Raw genomic sequence first — 19,059 nt, forward strand, 5'->3', positions numbered from 1 at the left:
ATGTATAATTGTTTTTATATTGAATTTCGAGACTATTTCTTCTTGTAAGACTGGAATATTAGTTTTCTACTATACATTATGTATTCACTCTCTCCAAACGTTAATTTAAGTATGTAAATAGAAATAGAAACAGAAGAGGTAGAAACATTAAGTGTTGGTAAATGATCAATTCTGTGCGTATCTGTCATTCCCTAGCTTTTATTTTTACATATGTCTGTATGTGCTTTTTTTAATTGTTTTAAATAAAATAAATATTCCATAAAATGGTAAGAATGGTGGATATGTTTGATCAGATTTTCGTGTTTTCATTTAAAACCTTTGAGGAGGAAAAGGGAAGTTGTATTTCTGAAAATGGAATAAGTTTTGTTTGAGATGGATCAAACTTTACATGAGTCTAACTTTGATTTCATTAGAGTTGAATCTGATATAAACTTTGAGGCAAGAATCATAATGTCTGTAATGATAGCTAATAAGGGCACAGATACTATGTATACTGTAGAACCAGATCTATGTCTCTTTATTTCCTTTTCACGGTTTTATCTACCTGTAACAAAGGCTGCTGTGTGGTTCACAAAAAAGTCCTCATTATTAAAGCCAGAACTATATTGCTGCTTAGAAAACTAGCATATACTTCCCTGATGTAAAATATGAGCCCTGTTCATTAAATATCACCACGTAGACCTGAGATTGCTAGCAGAAAACTATATTTGATATTGATAATTTTTTTTTTTATTCAGTCCCAAATAACAAAAATGACCCGTGGAAAAGGGAACTCTTGAGAAATTATTTCATTCTGTAAACTAGTTTAAATTAGCATGATTCTGATTAGAGGGAGAAACTCCTAATGTTAAAGGATCAGACACAGAATATATCTCGCAATGCAACGAACAAACCTTTGTTTTTGGAGTTCAAGTGCCTGAAAGCTTAGGTTCAAAAGGGAAAAACAATAAAAGTTATTTATATATACTCTTGAGGTCTAATTAGGCTTAGTATTTCACATGCACGTGTGTATTATCAAGCCGGATATTGTAATGTTTATGGAAATTGACACTTAACTTTGAATTGCTTCTATTTGCATATGCAGATTAGCAAAGCAATTCAGTGCAAACGGATTTTAGGGACCTGCCAACAGTTGTTTATGGAGAAAGGCAAGGAAACCTGGAAACAGATCTTTGAGAATTAACGGCTTTGTTTGGCTGAGAACATTTGAAATGTTCATGACCTGGGAACGTTTCAGGTTCCCACTGTGTAACAGCTGTAAAGGCAGGCCAAGACCGAGATATAATTGTGCCCCATGAACTGCTTTATGGACAACAGTCACCTATAAAATCAAGCTGGTTTCTAGTGGCCATGTGTCCCTTCCTAAAACAAGCCACCAGTCCTGTGCTGGCAGTGTTGTTGGCGTTGCACGCAAAGGTTCAGGAATCGAACTGCCTTCTGATAAGCACAGGATGGAGGTGTCTCTGAGACAAATTAGTGCCGAAGAGGAGAAGGAGGAGGCACAGTTTAGAGGGGCACAATGTGTGGTAATAAGACATTAAATGGTTTTAGGCTCCTAGTACAGAATAGAAAATGAGTGAGTTTCATCGAGTCAATTGTTTTATGTTTATTTTTGTTCAGGCAATCTCACATTCACGTTTTTCCTGAACTGTGATACCGTAACATAAATCAATGTTTGACAGAGCTGTTGTGGATACTCTTCAGTCTCTGTTCTCTTTGTTAGAGAAGTTAATGAGAATAAGCTGTTCTAATTTGTGTCAGTATATTCCACTGTTATTGTTCTCTTTATAACAAAAGAAGAACAAAAGGCATAGAAGAGTCAGGAATGATGAAGTGCATAAATTTGAGGGATGCTACAAAGAGATCATTCTGTAACAGAGCCATCAAAGCCTTCTAATTGAGATCGTTATAATTATATCAAGATCAGATGCTGAAGACAAAATAGTGCATATTCTTTTGTCAGTATTTCAGATGTGTGTAAAACACATGATTTCAGGGGGAGATACATTAACGCTGAGTACTTTGGTACCTTCAGAGGTGCTAGAGCAGATTCTGAAATCTGCTTTGGGGAGGCAGAACTCTCCATGCACTAAGAAACCTGGCTACAGCATCTTTGTGTGCAGAAAGCCCTGTATTGTATGTCGCAGTCCTGTTACCCTTCCCTACAAGAATGCTGTGTAAAATATCTTTCTGTATCAGTTAACAGTTAGTGGGTCAGTTTTCAAGGTTACAAGGAATGGGTCCACGGTTCTGTGGGATCCCCACAGGTTTGTTGTTAGGCATCATAAAGTGTGTCTGGTGCGTGTCTCTTAGCGCTTCACACTATTTTTTAGGACACAGAACTCTAGCATGAGCCCTTTTGTGACCTGTGGAAAAACAAGTGGGGAAAAATGGGAATTTACACCCCATTTTTCATGTCTGGCACATCCACACCAGGATCAGACAGTATTTGGTGCTTTATATTTGAAACAGATGACTTTGTGATTTTTTTTTTTTTTTTTTTTGGGTTTCACTTTGTCATGGTGCGGGGTGAACTGTGCTAATTTTTTTCTTTGGCCAATGGTACTTACAGTGTAAATCAGGCAATACCAATTGAAAAACCAAAGCCTAACACTACCAGCCAGAAATACTGCTCCATTGAATAGTCTTGCTTTTTGAAATTTGAAAACCATAAGGTTGCATGTTTTATACTGCTGCAAACTGGTGATTAGTATTACAGAGAACTCAGTAAAAAGGCAGAAGACGCATGACTACCTAATGCTTTCTGTCCGGGTTGAGGCTGGTTTTATACAGCATGTAGTAAGTTACTTTTATTTATAATGAAGACTGCTGCAGCTAAACGAAACACTAAGCAACTGTGTTGTCGGAATTAATCTAAATCAGATTCCTGAGAACTCAGTATACCTTAATCATTAATTCTGTTATCCACTGCTTTGGAATACTTAAAGAGGTGTTTTATTTCATTTTTTAAAAGGAATTTGTCTTTTCTCCTTTGTGTTTGTTAACAGACTAGACACACGCATCTGAATGAGTAAGCGTGCTAGATGCACACACACAGAACCACAGATATGCACACATGTTTATACGTACATGTATGTTTCTGTGCTTGTGTAGCATCATTTGAATTTATGAATATTTGGGATAATGTGTATTAACATCTAGATCAACGCTCAAGATTTAGCCAGACTGTTAGTGGACAGCTGTGAGAAAAGCCACTTACCTCAGTTCAACATCAGTGATCGGTTTTAAGACCTCTCTTGCTTTCAAGTATTTGTCAAAAGAAAATTTTGACTTCAGTAAAAATATCTGTATTTATGAAGACATGCTGGGTGGTTTTGGGAAATGGATACTGATCAGAGATTAAAGCGCATCATTGATGGTAGAGCCATTATCTGATTAGGAGACACAAGTGACTGCACAACTGCTAGCGAGCGTGGTCTGCAGACAGGATTAGCTGCATATCCAGTACCTTAGGACCTTACTCTGAATGAACAAGTAATGGTAGTACTGACAGTAAGGCAAATTAACAACTTCATTTTTTGTGTCAAAAATAATTTCAGCCATATTTATGGAGGCTTAGTATTTTGCACAAAATGTACTGTGAAGCTGTTCGTATCTCTGAAGTTCTGTGTGAAGGCAGGATGCTCAATACTTTCAGCTAAATCTTCTTTGAGATCTTATATCCATTAAAGCAGAGTGCAGCCTTTCCCCACCCTATCAAATTCAGTGGTGAGCATTTTATTGCCACGATGGTTTCTAGATTGCATTTGCAAAATACCTTTTTCTAACATTAGTTTTGTCTAAATTTATCTTCTCCCCCCCCTGGCCCCGCCGAAGACAGGAGGAGGACGGATAGGACCCAATAAAACAGGTTATGTTAGGTGTCCCAAACTTACTAGAGATAGTTAACTGCTCAGAAAAGAATGAAGAACATGTATCCTCCTTACTCCTCTCCTGTTGCAACCTGAGAATTCACATGAGCTCGTTCTGAGTCCTGCCCTTTTCTCTGTGCCTGCTCTTTCCCCGTAGGCACCTAGAACATGGTGGGGGTCTTTTTAGAGCTCCACGGGCTTTCCTTCAGCCCATTCACCCGCCTCTACGTCTACTAAATGGGTTGGGGTTTGTTGCTAAATGCAAGATAACCTAAAAACTGAATGTTCTGCTGTGCACGAAAGTCTCTTTTTTTCAAGACTTGACAGTGTTCGTTAGGGTTCAGAAGGGTAACTCATATCTTAATTGCCTGGTCTTGATATTAGCCCCATGAGTCAACTTGGCACGTCTAAACTAGGACCTTTTTACAGTGTGTAGGTGAAGATATCACTTCTCATGTGGAAAGCAGTTGCAAGGCTAAATTCATTCAGCTGAACATAGGCAGCGTTGAAGAGGCATGTCTAGGGCTTGAAGGCGTGAATTTAAGCTGGCAGCTTTTTCATTCTCCAGATGCTCTTTCCCTTCTCCAGGAGGTGCTGTGTCATTTGAAATAGGACTCTTGCCTTAAAAACAGCACAGAGTGAAGTGAAAAAAAAAAAAATCATTAGTGCTATGTAGTAGGAGGGGCAATCTAGTAGTTCTTTCATTTTGATTTTTTCTTCCCTGAATAAAGAATATTGAGAACTGAATTCACCCTGTTATGTTGATCTGCATGAAAAGAAATGTAAATGGGATCCAGATGTGTTTTTTCCTCTAATAGTTTCATTCACTATGCTTTAGATATGAGAAAATGAAATGTATTCCGTAATAGGTTGGAGGAGAATAGACCAAAATTATAATTTTATAGTATTCCCTAGGAATTCATAGAGGCCTAACGAATTAACTAGGAAACTCTGATGTCTAATGAACTCTGCATGGGGAAGTATTTAATTTTGTACTGACTGCCATAAGGCAACTGCATGGTGGGTTATTTAATCATCAGCTGTAGAAATAAAACAGCAGTAGAAAACGGACCTGTCCCCAGCGTTGTAGAGAAAGGTTCAACTGAGCTCCCCCATCGGTCTGTATTGGAGAGGTTGTAAGCTCCTCTTCTAGAGAAGCACAAAACAGGTGGCAAACACCTATCTGAACACTGTTAACACAAGAGCATACCTTCAAGTAACACGGGGGGAAAAAAGAAAAAAAGTGGTGAAAGATCTAAAGATGCAGCCTTGCTGTCTTTGGAAGTCATTGACTGTAGCTTTTAAGTTACTTTTGCACAACACAGTGATGCAACTAGTTGTGTTAAAATAGCACTGTGAAATTTTTTGTTTGTTTATTTTATTTACTTGTAAATACAATTTGCAGTCAGTATAAACCAAGGTCATGGCCTGTTTTGCAGCTGTAGCGATGTATATAAATGTACTGTGCACTTTGTTTCTTACATGCAAAGTCTTAAATGTTTCTTCTGTTCAGGATGGGGCTCTTACTCTCTCCAACTTGCTTTTATCCCTTTACGCTGCTCCTCAAATGATCTGTACTGTAAAGGAGAGTGCACTCCGAAGTGAACCAGTCTGACGTTGTCCCCATCATACAGCAGAGACTTACTATATTAGTCTGTGGCATCAACCTTCCTCGCATTAAGACCGTGTTTATGCCTTTAGTGCATATATTCCTGAATGGCGTTCCATATCTAGGCCTCTTTAAAGCACATTTTGTTAGGAGATAAAATAAACGGCCAAATCCAAGTGGCAATGCAGTGCTTATGTGTGAAGGCTTGGAGAAATGCAGGATTTCATATAAGCAAATGGCTTAGTACACCATAATGCCTGTTTCGTTAACGGCAATTTTCTCATAACTGTTAATCCCCTCCAGAGCTCTGTAACAGATATCCCCTCCTGCCCGGGCACTGCCCTGCCGCAGCAGCCTGGAGCAGCTGGTTCTTCTTACAAGCAGAAGATTACCTTTCTTAAGCGCAGACGTCTTCTGGCCACAGTATGATGGGAGGGGAAGTCAAAATATAACCTGTGATCTGCCTTTGTTTTCCCAGGCTTCTTCAGCCAAAATGCTAGGTTTCAGGTCCTAGTATTTGTCCCAGTGCTTTTCTTATGTGTTTGGTTTGTACTGAGCAACTTTGTTTCGTTAGTAGTGAAACCAGAAACCAGATTTAAATCCTATTATTTACCAGACCTAGACTCAGTCTTGCAAAATTTCTGTTCTGCTTAATAAAATTGATTACGTATAGATTGGGCCAAGGAAAGGTTGATTCTGTAGCTCCAAACTCTGAAGCCTACTGCAAGATAGATGTATGAAACCAGGCTCGGTCTCTTGCTTTATACAGGGCAAGCTTATGAGTGTCTCTTCTACCTTGGAGGTGATCACACAAGTCACTGGGCTCGCTATACAGAAGGAAGGATTTGGGGTTTTTTTAACTCTTCTTCCCCGAGCTCCATCTTCCCTGAGACAAACACAATGAAAAAAATGTCTGAAAAAAACTCTTTGCTATGGCAGAGTAGGAGGGAAAGAATGCTGGAACGTTAACATATTTTAAAAAATAGGATTCTTACTTTTCAGGTAGTTTGTCCATTAAAATATCTTGTCTAGCAGTAAATGCTGTAAAACATCGTTATACTCTATTTGGAGCAGTCTTCCATTACATTGGATTTTTGGTAATGTGTTTATTCACTCTATCCTCATTATAGAAATAATCAACAAAATAGATCTGTGCTCTTTCAGATCCCTGCAGAAGTCAGTCATCTCTCCAAACATATGGCCTGTTTACCTTCCCAAAAGCAAAATGTCTTCATAATATCAAAAACCAAAGACCCCTCTCTGTTCCAGTGCAACAGACCTGGAAATTCATTGAGTTTTTGCTGTGTGTTTTGATCCCCAACTGGTATTTGAGAGCAGAAGGCCAGAGCACTAACCAGGATACATTAGGCTGTCGAGCCACCATGCTACAGTGGTTCTGACATTATTTTTTAATGAGAGAAAAAATAACTGACCTTGTAGGGACTTGCACCCAGAAACCTCTGGCTACTGTCCAGCCATAAGAGCACTTCAGGGGCAAGTGTGCCATGGTTAGGACTAGTGAACAAGCCCAATTTTTCTTCGCCACTGTGACTCCTTGTTCCCCAGAGACTTCTCTTTTCACTCTGTGAAGTTCTGTCCTTGGTTGAAACGTTCTGTGCCTATAGTAGGAGAACTGATGCTGAAATACTTGAAAACAATCCCTCTTCTCCCCCAAGAACGTATTTTATAAATGTTATTTATCACAGAAGTGTGTGTTGCTGTCAGCATATTTTCTGATGTCGCAGATGGAGTTCGAGCACTCTTACAAAATGTGAAGGAAAGGGATAATATGTCATAACTTTGCTCAGCAATTCCCCCATTGTAGTCAGAACTTTACTAAGGTGTGCGAAACAACAACATCATCTGTAAAAAATACTGGGGAGGTTGTAATAAGGGAAAATGCATTTAGATTGCACACAAAAGTCTGCCTTCTGATGCAGACTTTTACCACAGCTTACTTAAAAACCTGTAAAAAAGTATGCTGAATGACTCTCTGCAATATTATCAGAACCCTGATAAAATTCTGTTATATTAGGTCTGTGATAATTAGTGGAATTCTTTCTTTCCTTCCTCTTTTTATATTCCTCACTGCTATAATTGCAGAATTAGCTCTATTTGATGCGGCTGCTTCTTTCTTTACATGAGAAATAAGGCAGTGGTCACAGAAAATCCATACTGCACATGGTTAACTATAAGAAGGTGTTCATCTCTCAAGCAGCTATTTGGTTTTTGTTAAGCAAGTTCTTTCAATCTAAATAATGTGGGCTGCAAGTAAAATTGCACGTATTCCCAGTGCCCAAATAATCAAGCATGTAGAGATTCTGACACTGGAAAGTCACTAAATAAGGCTGTTATGCTTCCATATTTTGTGTAAGGCAATGACAAATGAAAGCATTGAGCTCTGCTGTTATTTGAAAACAAGTTCAGTACTTATTACAATCTTGCAGAGTTTATAAAGTTATTTTGTTGCTAACCTTCCAATACAGATTGCTTTTCTAAAAATACCCTTCTTTTCTGCTTGAAGGCCTATTCTCTTTTTCTTTCTTCGGCTAAATTAACCTCAAAATGTAATTCAGCTCCTAATAAAGTTCTTAAAAGTGTAATTTCTCCCCGTTTTCATACACTTCTTTTCCATAATACTACTAAAAAGAACTAACATCGTCAAGTATTTATTTTAAATTTTTTTGCATCCCACACGCACATATACCCCATGAAACTCTACCCACAGTACTGACAATCAACCTGACAACATAATCAGTCAAATTTTATCCAGTGACTGTTTCTTAGGTAACCAAACACAGTCACAGAAATGAATTGCACAATACAGAAATAAAACCCAAATTGACGTGTGGCACTGCCGTTATTTTTCAGTAAAGTCTGAAAATGTTATGAAAGCTCAGTGCAAAGGTGAAGCACGTCTGGTGCACAGACTGTGAATGTACTGCCTCTGGTGGGAGTGACATTCAACCTAGTACCAACAGAAGGTCTGGTGCGAGTCCCTGAAATAGAACTCCCATCACTTGAGGTGTAGGTGATGCGTAAGCCCTGTGTCAAAGCTTTGTAGTAGGACCAATTTGACTGTTGAGGAGGTAAGGCGAGAAGGAACACATCCCTTCCGAAGCTTTGTTTTTTCTTGTTGGTTTTATTCCTCCTTCCTACTCACGTTCTACAAAGTCTTCCTAAGTAATAGATCTGTCTGAAGTAAATTTTTAGGAGATGAGGAAAAATAAGTGAGGCGCTGCTTAACACAGTAAGTAGGCTCTCTTTAAAGGATCTGTTCAGAAAGACCGCCAGACCAAATTGCATCTTTGATTTCTCTGTTTTTTGGGTTTTTTTTTAACTTGTGAGAGGTTGTTGCTGGTATAACGAACTTTCCTCAGGGGAAGACCTTCCTCTGCTAGAGCTCTACACACTCATGGTCACCATTGAAATCAGGCGTGGAAGATAAATTGTTATCTTTGTGTTAAAGTCAGCATGGGTGAGAATACGTCATCAGTGCCATGTTTCATTGCTGTAGTTAGTTAAAGTGTATGTAATTCTTCTGGAACTGTCTTAGTAGATTTGATGACTTCTTTTATAATTTGAGGCTTTAACTTGATAATACTGCTTCAGGGTTAACATACTGCCCATGAAATGCAGATCGTGTTTGTCAGGATACTGTTCTGGGGGTCAACCAGCATAAGCTGGCTTTTGCTGCTGGCCACAAATGCAACTGCCTTTTTGTTAAATTTCAGACAAGCAAATAAATCCATTTTAAACCAAGGGAATATGGAAATTAATGACTGGTGAAGGACAGCGGTAACCATTCTAATGGACAGGAGCATTTTTGGCAGTAGAGACCTTCCAGAAAGGTGGACTGGGTGGCCACTTTATAGACATTCAATAAAATTGACTAGATGGAGCTTTAGGAGAGTGAGAAGGTGTGTTTGGACAGCAAGGAATAAAATTGAAAGCATCTGAGAGCGTTAGGGTCTCCAAGATGTTATTAAATATCTATGGATATTGAAGAACAGGGCACTTCAGATGGATGTAGGGGGTGGGAAGTAGGGAGGGAGGGTAACTGGGTTAAAGACTTGGATGTGTCAGCTTGGTTTACCCTCCTTTTCCTGCCTGGCTTGGTATATACTCTAGCTGCTGCACCAACATGGGCACTGCTGACTGCAGAAGAAAGGTGACTTGGAGGAGATGCAACGCACACCTCCTTTCTCTTTAGCAATCTGGAAGAATATAATAGCCTCCTTCAAAAAGTTTAGCCAATGCTGTGTTGCCATATAAAAAAAAAAGTAAATACGTATACGCAGACACCTGCACTTGAGAAATCATCCTGGAAAGAGAATGTTACCAACTGGAATGAAATACCTAGCTATTGCTGAGATTTTATAGCTTCATTTCTTTCTGTTTATCTTCATGGTGAGAGACTCACTTTTCTTTCTCTCAGCTCAATATCCATAGCTGACCACAAGGAATTCTGATGGCTGCTGTTTATTCAACCAAAACTGATTTTTTATGTTTGGGGTGTTATTCTTCCCCAGCTGGCCTTTCTGACCTATCTTTTTATTTTCCTTTTTGATGGTTATATTTGTAAGTTCAGTTTGTCCTGAACTGTGCTGTGAGCATTCAGCTTGACTGATACCCAAATTGGAGCACTCACAGCAAAAATATAAAGGTGCTATAAACATTTTAAATTGCTTTTGACTATGAAAAGCGTGTTGAAATTACTCCATTGCTTCAAACCTTTCGTGTGTACTTCATTCTGAACATTCTTAGTGAGGGCATTGGACTGTAACATACACATTTCCATAAGGCTTCTTCTGTGACACTATAGGCCCTTTAGGTAGTTTCTAAATAGTAATGAAAATCATATAGAAAGTCAATATATAAAAAAATAGCTTCAAGAGTTTCAGAGCAAGGAAAACAGCTTCTATCGTATGATCAATGTGATATCCTGATAGGAGATCAACATCTTGGTCCAGACGCATTGCAGAGTCGTTCCACGAGAGAAAACCAGTGATACTAGTGAAAGAACACACCCTTCTGTTCCTGAACCTTGGAGGACTCAATGTTGACGCTTACCTTTTCTTCCCTAAGAACAGTTTATGTATTGATAGAGTGCCAGAGATTGTGTGAAGGCACAAAGAACGTTGCTGCTGGTTTGATTTTAATTCACTAATTATCAGTCAGGCATAAATCCTTCAAATATATGCTTGTCCATAACTCTTGTCCATTGCTCTGTTACCTGAAAAAGCTCTTGTGGACCAGGTGGCCAAAAAAATTTGAACTGTGAAGCATAAATGCTGTTGTAGGAAAATCAATGCTTCCAAAGGCTGTAAGGGGGAATGAAGAAAGAAAAGGAGGAGAAAGACATGTGTGCGTGTAATTCTCCACCACAAACAACTTTCGATAAATCTCCAGTTTACCATTGCTTCTGCTGTGAATAAGATTGACAGCAGAAGAGCTTCGTGCAAGTAAGGGACTCAACCTGAGTGTGTGCAAGAGAGGCAAATCTGAATTTAAACTGAAACACATTTGGGACATTTTTGTCAGATGATTTACTTCTCTAACTGGCAATGAAATAAGCAGGATAAATACCATGTAGAGGCTAATTAAGCTGTGTTCTCCCTGGGAAAACAATTTCATATCATATACCAGGTGGTTAGGACAGCTATGAACTTGAAAGAGCAAAAGAACAAAATGTAATGTTAGGAAGAAAAGGCAGTGGAAAACATGTTGCATGTTTATACAGTAAGTCCGGGGATCTGTACAAGGATGTGCTGTGCCATTTTAGAATAATTTGGTCCTTGCGTGTTTTGTTGCTATGGTGTAGCTTGCCTGCTAGCTTAGCTTAATGGATTCTCTACTACTTCTCTCATGTGAAAAGAGCACATGCTCTTCATTCTGAATCTTATTTCCTAATCTTATTTAGTTTTCTCCTCTCTTTTTCTGATCATTAAGGTAGAGACTTGAGGTAGGAAGGAGAAGTGATGAGAGGACTGGAAAAAAACTGCATTGTTGCAATGTGAGGAGTAGGAGCCTACAAAAAATATGTGGCTACAACAAAAATACAACGTGTTACCTCATCAGACTTGCTATGTATTTAAAATATGTACATCTTCTGTCAGTGCCCCGAGGAATACTTTATAGTAGGAGACCATCCCCAAGGAGTCTTGGAGAGAGGTCTTGGTTTATTCGTAGCTAGTCCTGAAGCACTCTAAAGAAAAATCCCTTTTCCTGACAGAGCTGGTAAAAGCTTGAGGTAGGAAAACACGTGGGTATACGTACAAAATAATGTTTTGGTATAATTTAGAACAAAGGAACAAATATTGCACCGAAATATATTGACATCTCAGCAATGCACAAAACAACTCCTGAGTGAAAAAGCGTGGTTCTGTGGTGCCGTGGTCACCTTTACAATGAGATGAAAGAAAGCCTTGACCTGCCTAGTGAGTGAATGTGTTTATAATTCAAGCCAGAAGCTGCAAGCAAATTTGGAGATCTGTTGCTATTTCTGCCATTATAAAGCAAGGTTCTGCCTGCTGTAAGTGCACAAGTTAGTAGCACTTTACTATAAAAGCAGATGTTTGCCTCAAAGTTACAGACCAAGATTTCCCTTTTTGTGGTACTTTATAAAATCTAATAAGATAATTAACGGTCTAACCCAAGTTCATAAAAAGCCTGAATTCAAAGTGCTTGGAAGTGCAGTGGGAACAAACCTACCACATTCTGGTCCTGGCCTTCTGGTGTAGCACATAAAGGTTAAAATGCTGTCTTTGTTAAAAACTCTGTGCTATCCTAGCACGAGTTTCCAAGTTCCAACTAAATGAGGGCAGATTTCCCATAGCTCCCATTTAAAACAAAAATAAAATATGTTGTGTAATTCTTTGACATAAAAATCAAACATAACACTTCAGAAAAATTATAAGGCAAAAATGTGCTATGTCAAAATAAAGCAGTTAATTTGGGCAGAAACAGCACTTAAAAAATATAGCCTTCCTTTTTGTTGTCCTAATTGGGTGGTTTTATAATGACAGATTAAAACCACTGTGAAAGTAACACACAAATGATGTTTTATAACCTGCTTAGTATTTCAGCAAAAGATTTTCTTTGTGACAACCAATGAATCATAGACTGCTGCACATAGAAATTAGCAATAACTTTTTTTTAAGATGCGTTGACATTCTCGTTGTTATTACTTTTAAATTAATATGGGGTACTGGAAGACATTTCAGGTGTTACTGTATGTTACTGCTTGGACTAATTGTTTATGTTCTCTGTTCGAATTGAACAAGGGCTTGTTAGAAAGAAATGCTGTGAGAAATGAATGGCGAATGAATGTACAACACAACAATGCGCTTGCAGAAAACCAGGTCATAATAATTAAAGAAATGTGGAAAAAGTCTGTAATTTGTATTGGTGTTTGAACGCTTAAAAATAACTAATGTGAAAAATTGGACTGATCTGGAATGAAATATTCTTTGCTTAGACCTTTTTTCTAAAATTATTGTAGCTAAATGTAGTCTCAAAACATTGTTTCAAAAGAATAAAACAAATTCTCCATTTAAAAAAAAGTTAAATATATTTAGTTCCCTTATCCTCTGCTTTTTTTTTACCCCCAGTAAAACCTCTGCCAAATTTAAGCTGCTTTCACAGAGTGCTAGACATCCTTTATTTTTTCCGCAAATGAATTATTCATCTTAAAGATTTTCATCCAGCTAATAATACAAATGACCAGAACAGACCATTTGCATTAGAGCTTCTCACTGTAGGAGTTACATTTCTGATTATGCTTCTAACTATAGAGTAAGGAGCTTCGGACCTTGGATTTTGTGAAATTCTACCCCCACCTATTTCCTTGAATTCAGAGGAATAAGAATTTAATTCTTTTTGCGATGATTATGTGGATTAGCAACAAAATTTTGTTGTTGTTCCAGATTTCTCCAAAGCTTACTGGAATTCAGATTGTAGTGGGTTACTGTGGGACACAAGTCCCTCTCTAGCTGTCTACCTCTGTATTAGTGACCTCGGCTTTGCCCCATTTCTCTCAGGGCAAGCAACCGGGGAAAAATGTCAGTCCCCCCCACTGTATCATTGCAATGTAAAATATTACACTCTTGTCTGGTTAGCAAGTGGAAGTGGTGAGGGTTTCGCTGGATTGTATTTGCTGCCGATGTGCCACTCTGAAGCTGGGTTTGGGACAGGCACACATCGTTTAAACCTGGATCTTTCACACTTATTCTTTTCAACTGTTTTAGAGATTTTATCTTAGCCATATTAGAGAAAAATCCTGCGTTGATCCTGGCAGGCGTCACCAGTTTCAAGCCTGCTTTCCACCAGTCTAGCATGAGAAAGTAGCTGGAAGGCATCCAAAAATCTGAACATTTGTTTCCATGGAAGGCTTGTAATATCCAGCTGCTTTTGACTCTGAATTTAATGGCATGTTTGTATTTGAAAAAAATCAATAAAGTTTATGAACTGAAAAGAGAGATCCACTGCAAGGGGTTCCGTCACTTCTAAGGACACCTTATGCAGTTCGTCGTGACACAGAAATCGGGCTATAGAAACCATCCTACGCATTCCTGCAAAACAAGATTTAGCATTGTAAACCTCACCGGAGCAGCTCAAGCTCAAGGAGAGGGACAATGATGGAGAATAAAGGAGAGCTGTGAGAAACAACCTACCGCTAATCAGCCTAGAAGGCCAATAAGATCTGATAGGTTTCTGCAATAAAACTACCCTAAACCTCCCAGTGGATTTTCATACAATAGAAATCAAAAGGGCACATTAGTCATACGGCAAGAGAGACACCAAGGGAAAACTTCCTGCTCTCGTACTTTAAACAACTTTCTTCTTCAGATAACATAGCCATCATGCAAGGTTCATAAAGAATAAAACTTTTCACTCTTCGTTGAGGGCCAGTCCAAGGTCTATGCAGCATTTAAGTCATACTATTATGAGGCCATAAATGGGGCACTAGTTGTAAATTATTTCTTATTGCTATTATTACCTTCGAGACACCATAATACATAATGATCTGTCATCCACGTTTATAAAATGCTTCTACTGGAATAGGTAGACCTTAGTTCCTTTTCGGAATAGTCTCGCCGACTTCACTCATGTCTATAGTTATATCAAAGATTCAATTTGCTTTTCACTCGACATTTATGCACTTTGTTAGGTTGTCTGGAACCTCTGATCATAGAGGGGGAAAGATACAGTGGGAAATGGGTGGTGTCATTCCCTTTTTCTCCACGGCTATTTGTGCTGTATTCTAAAAAGTGTACATTGGTTAGTGTCACCAGCAAAGTCCTCCCAACATAGTGCCTTTATGCTGGAGCATGCCGTCACTTGAGGACGTTCATTAGAACAACGTGACATATTTAAGATTTGTAACTGCTGTCCTCAAAACTTCCAAAAGAGAACAGTCTATTTTTATATTTAGTTCCATTAATATTTATCCTGCTGAAATTAGTGATTTTTTTTTCAGTGCCTTTTATGAAGATAAAACATATACATTATCTGTTTTGTTCAGATGATAATAAACTGGCACTAAATGTCTGAAAAAAATGAAGCCGTATCTCTGTGTTCATTAATGGTAAATTATATTTGATATTTTCTTATTGGCTATGGGACTGCAAGTACCAAAGACAGTGCTGAATCACAGTACTGATTTAGAAATATTGCCTTTTTTTCCTAAATACAAGTAATTAAGGACTCTGTCTCCACCAAGCAACCTTGACTTCTGAGACAATGTAGGCATACTCTCTGTATATATGTTTAATTGCATATTCTATTCATATGTTCTATTTAAGGATCCTCATGACACTTACAAAGAAGAATTTCTAGCAACTGCTAAACATATCTTAACAGCCAATTAATGGTTAACGATGAATGGCCCTTACCTAGTAACAGCCCCAAAACAAAAATTTCATTTACCATCTGCAACATTACCATTACCACCAACTGTGCCTCACGATAACAGTTTCTTCGGTGAGCAGTGAAGAGTAGACAGCAAAAGCATCTCCAGAATCTTTACAGCTGCTTTCTCTACTGAAGTCTGGGATGCCTGGAAAAAAAGTGGATGAGCTTTCTGGCTGAACAGACTCTTCTAAAACAGGAGCAGCAAACTTCAAAGCTAAATAGAAGTTGAGAACAAATTGCAGGGGAGTTTAAGTGGATATGTTAGTCAGTCAGAGAGAAAAAAAGTGCCACTAACTGAATAATTAAGTAAAGGGAAGGAGGGTGAGGTTAAGGGGAAAGCAATTATTTGTATGGGAGAGAGAAACAGCTAAATTGTCTCCTAAGGAACATTGAAGGGACTGTGGGGAAAGGACCAAGATAGAGGAGATTATGAATTTCCATAAGAATAGTATCTCTCCCAAGTCCGTGTTTTTGGTATCCAACAGAAGCTGAAGAATTCTTGTGTATCTGACAGCTTGTCTATTCTTCAGTTGCATTAGTTGATCCAAGAAAAGATATTCCTTCCCCCTGCAAACTTTGACGCAAGCCTGTCCTGAGGCTGTGATGGCTACAACAGCGTTATCAGTAAGAAGAGACATATCATTCTGCCCAGCTGGAAAGTTGGCACGTTCTTTTTGTGCCTTTCCTGAGACACTGACCGTGCAGCACAAACTCATTCTGTATTAGCCTTGGTGCTGTACGCTTTCCCGTTGGAGTCCCCTGGACTGAGGAGCAGTCAGAGAACTGCACATCCCAAGGTGGATGTGCGTGCCCCATCCCACTGTGGTGTCTCGTGTCAGTGTAATGCTAAGGGTCTGTATGTTCCCCGGGGCTGGGCACCAAAAGACAGACAGACTTACAGAGACAGCTGTAGGCCTGTTTGCAAGGTATTAGCCATTAAAAAAAGAGAAAACCCAATGAAAAAAGCACCCAACACTTTGATGCATATTTTCCTCCTAGGGAACAGCTTGGACTGTTTCATAAGTACTTTTCTGTCTTATTCCATAATGCATATAAAATTGGAAACGTATATTTTTCAATCAGTCCTTCACAACATGTCATTAATTGTTTGAAGTAAAGTAGCATTTTCTTTTGTAGAGTGAAGAAGGCAAATGTCACTTAGCCCCAGGATGCTTGTGCTAAGTGCAACATGTAGAGCAAAAATGTGTTCTCTGCTGCCAGGAGCTCACAGAGAAGTGTTATATTTTCAAAATTTGTATCTTGCTAGTATAGACATTATGTGAATATCATTGCATACGTGTGAGACTAGATAGAATAAGAGATATGGCTGTCCTAGCCATACCCATGTCTTAGCTTAAAAATAAAATTATTGTATTGATCTTCTCCCATAGGAAAAATGTACATCATTTTTGAAGTATTCCTGGTGAATACTCTATAAATCTCATTATTTTGTTCTTTCTGTCTGCCCTTAGGCAGACACAGAAATCAATGGTTTTCATCATTCTGATGTTGTATAATTTCATAATTCATGATGTATGATTTATTCAAATACACATGTAACTTCTGTTTATCAACTTGAATGCAAACAAAACCAATCACTTCTGTCACTCTTATCTTCATTGTAAACTGGTTGAGCCATACATAGAAAGGCATTTAGAAATACTGCAGGTGTTCTTAGTCTGTTGAATTCTATGTTAGATGTACCGGGTTATAAATTTACTGTCCTGTGCTGTACAGGCCTGTTGCACCAATCCCTCTTGACTCAAAATCCCGATACATACTGAATGTTCACTTCGATTTACTAAAGAGTTTTGCCCAAGTGAAGGTAACATATACTTGTTTGAGCAAAACTTTTTATGGCTCTGTGGCAACATGCTAAATAGCCTTGTGTTTCAATGCTATGTACTGCTCTGCAGCCTAACACATGATTAATAACTAATATTTTTAATGTAATTAATCTTATCTAACACTTATTTGCATGTTCTGGGCAAGATCCAGCTAGTATGTAATTAATTCTCTGTGTGTAACTAATTTTCACATCCTCCATGGGAATTATTTGGAGGCAACTGATGTAAAACGTAGGGAGGACCTACAGGAGAAGGTGTTGCCAAAAGAACAAGAACCTTAGAATTCATCAGTGGATCTCTGGGGTGCTGGCATGCATGTGCTGTGTGTGGAGTTAGGTCAGCAAAAAAGGAAGGAAGAGTTTTTGGTTTTTTGATTGGCTTTGGGTTTGGTTTTTTTAGGATACAATTTCTGGTTGGGTGAGTGCAGGGCATTTTTGCATCTCAGAATAGCTGAGGCACTTGAACCCCGAATATTTTAAAATTGGTCACTCCGTGAATCTCTCAACTGATGTATTTGGTCCCATGGAACAACCTCAGTGTGAGTAATATGATACTGTAGCCAAGAAGTTTAGGTTTGGGTGTTTGTTCACTCTGAAATGTGGAGTACTCTACTGTCTAGTCAGATCATTCTGGGTCATTATTTTATTTGTCTGTTATTTAGTTGGAAAGCTGAAAGGTCTCATTTTCATTTGTAAGTGGAACAAAAGCAAAATCTGATGTGCCTACTCTTCACCCTCTCAGAACCTCCTTTGTAGAATCTGTTTTCCTTCCAGCATTAGCAATATCCCGCTCTATATCACATACACATGCTTCAAACTTCTGTGAATATAATTGCTAAAGTAACTTTTACCTAGTAATCAGAACATCCATTCGTGGTTTACTGTGGTATGTTTACTGTAAATATCTGCCATAGATAAGCAACTATATTTGATGAGATAATCAGAGTTTTAAAGTATTTTTTATAAGGTGTTTTACTTAGTCTGTTAGTTGCCAGTAGTTCTGGTCCAATTTTTTATTTCGTTTACACCCAAAGTTGGTTTAGATAAGTGTTTAGATGACTGTTTAACACTGCCAAAGGTAAGGCAACTTATATTCCTCAAATAAGAAACCAGATTGATGATATTCATTTGTACATAACATTATTAATGAGAAAAATAGTCATTCATACATCTGTGTCCTATTTGTATTTTATTTGCTGCGTTCAGCGTTGCTTCTGCTGGCACTGAATTCTGCTCCTGGGGATGGTTATGGTAAATAATACAGGATTACACGAGAGAGTACCCTCTAGCACCCCAAAACTGTGTGAAGTCCAGTGAACAGAAGATATTTAGGATGTCCCAGAACCGGTCAGTATAGGATTTAGTTACTGCGCAGCCCTGGACTTGTGCAATAACTGCGCTGTGACCTGACCGCCTCAGGAGGCCCATCGTATGCCAAAGGCACGGAGCCGGGTGTCAAGTAGCTCGTTGGGAGCCTCCTTTCTCGTGGGCTGCACCCACAAACCCTGGGCGGAGGGGAGGGCAGGGGATGGGGTAGGGAGGGCAGGAGGAGAAACCCGAGTGTCTTTATCTGTCAGCCCTCTCTGTCCCCAGCTTCCTGCTCAGCTTTGCTAATCACAGCACATTTGCAATTCTACCGGATGCTTCAGTTCCTGTGGTAGCATCAGTTTCTTGAAATGTGATAGTGTTTCAGGTCATTGAATGAACTGCAACAAAAAATGTTGCCTTGTATAATAGTTTTTGACTGGCAACTGTTTCCTCCAGGCTTAAAATTTAACTAAGCACTTGGTAAAATTAAATCCATTTAGGAGAGAAAA

This window comes from Rissa tridactyla, chromosome 7 (genome assembly GCF_028500815.1).
Source record: "Rissa tridactyla isolate bRisTri1 chromosome 7, bRisTri1.patW.cur.20221130, whole genome shotgun sequence".
NCBI lineage: Eukaryota > Metazoa > Chordata > Aves > Charadriiformes > Laridae > Rissa > Rissa tridactyla.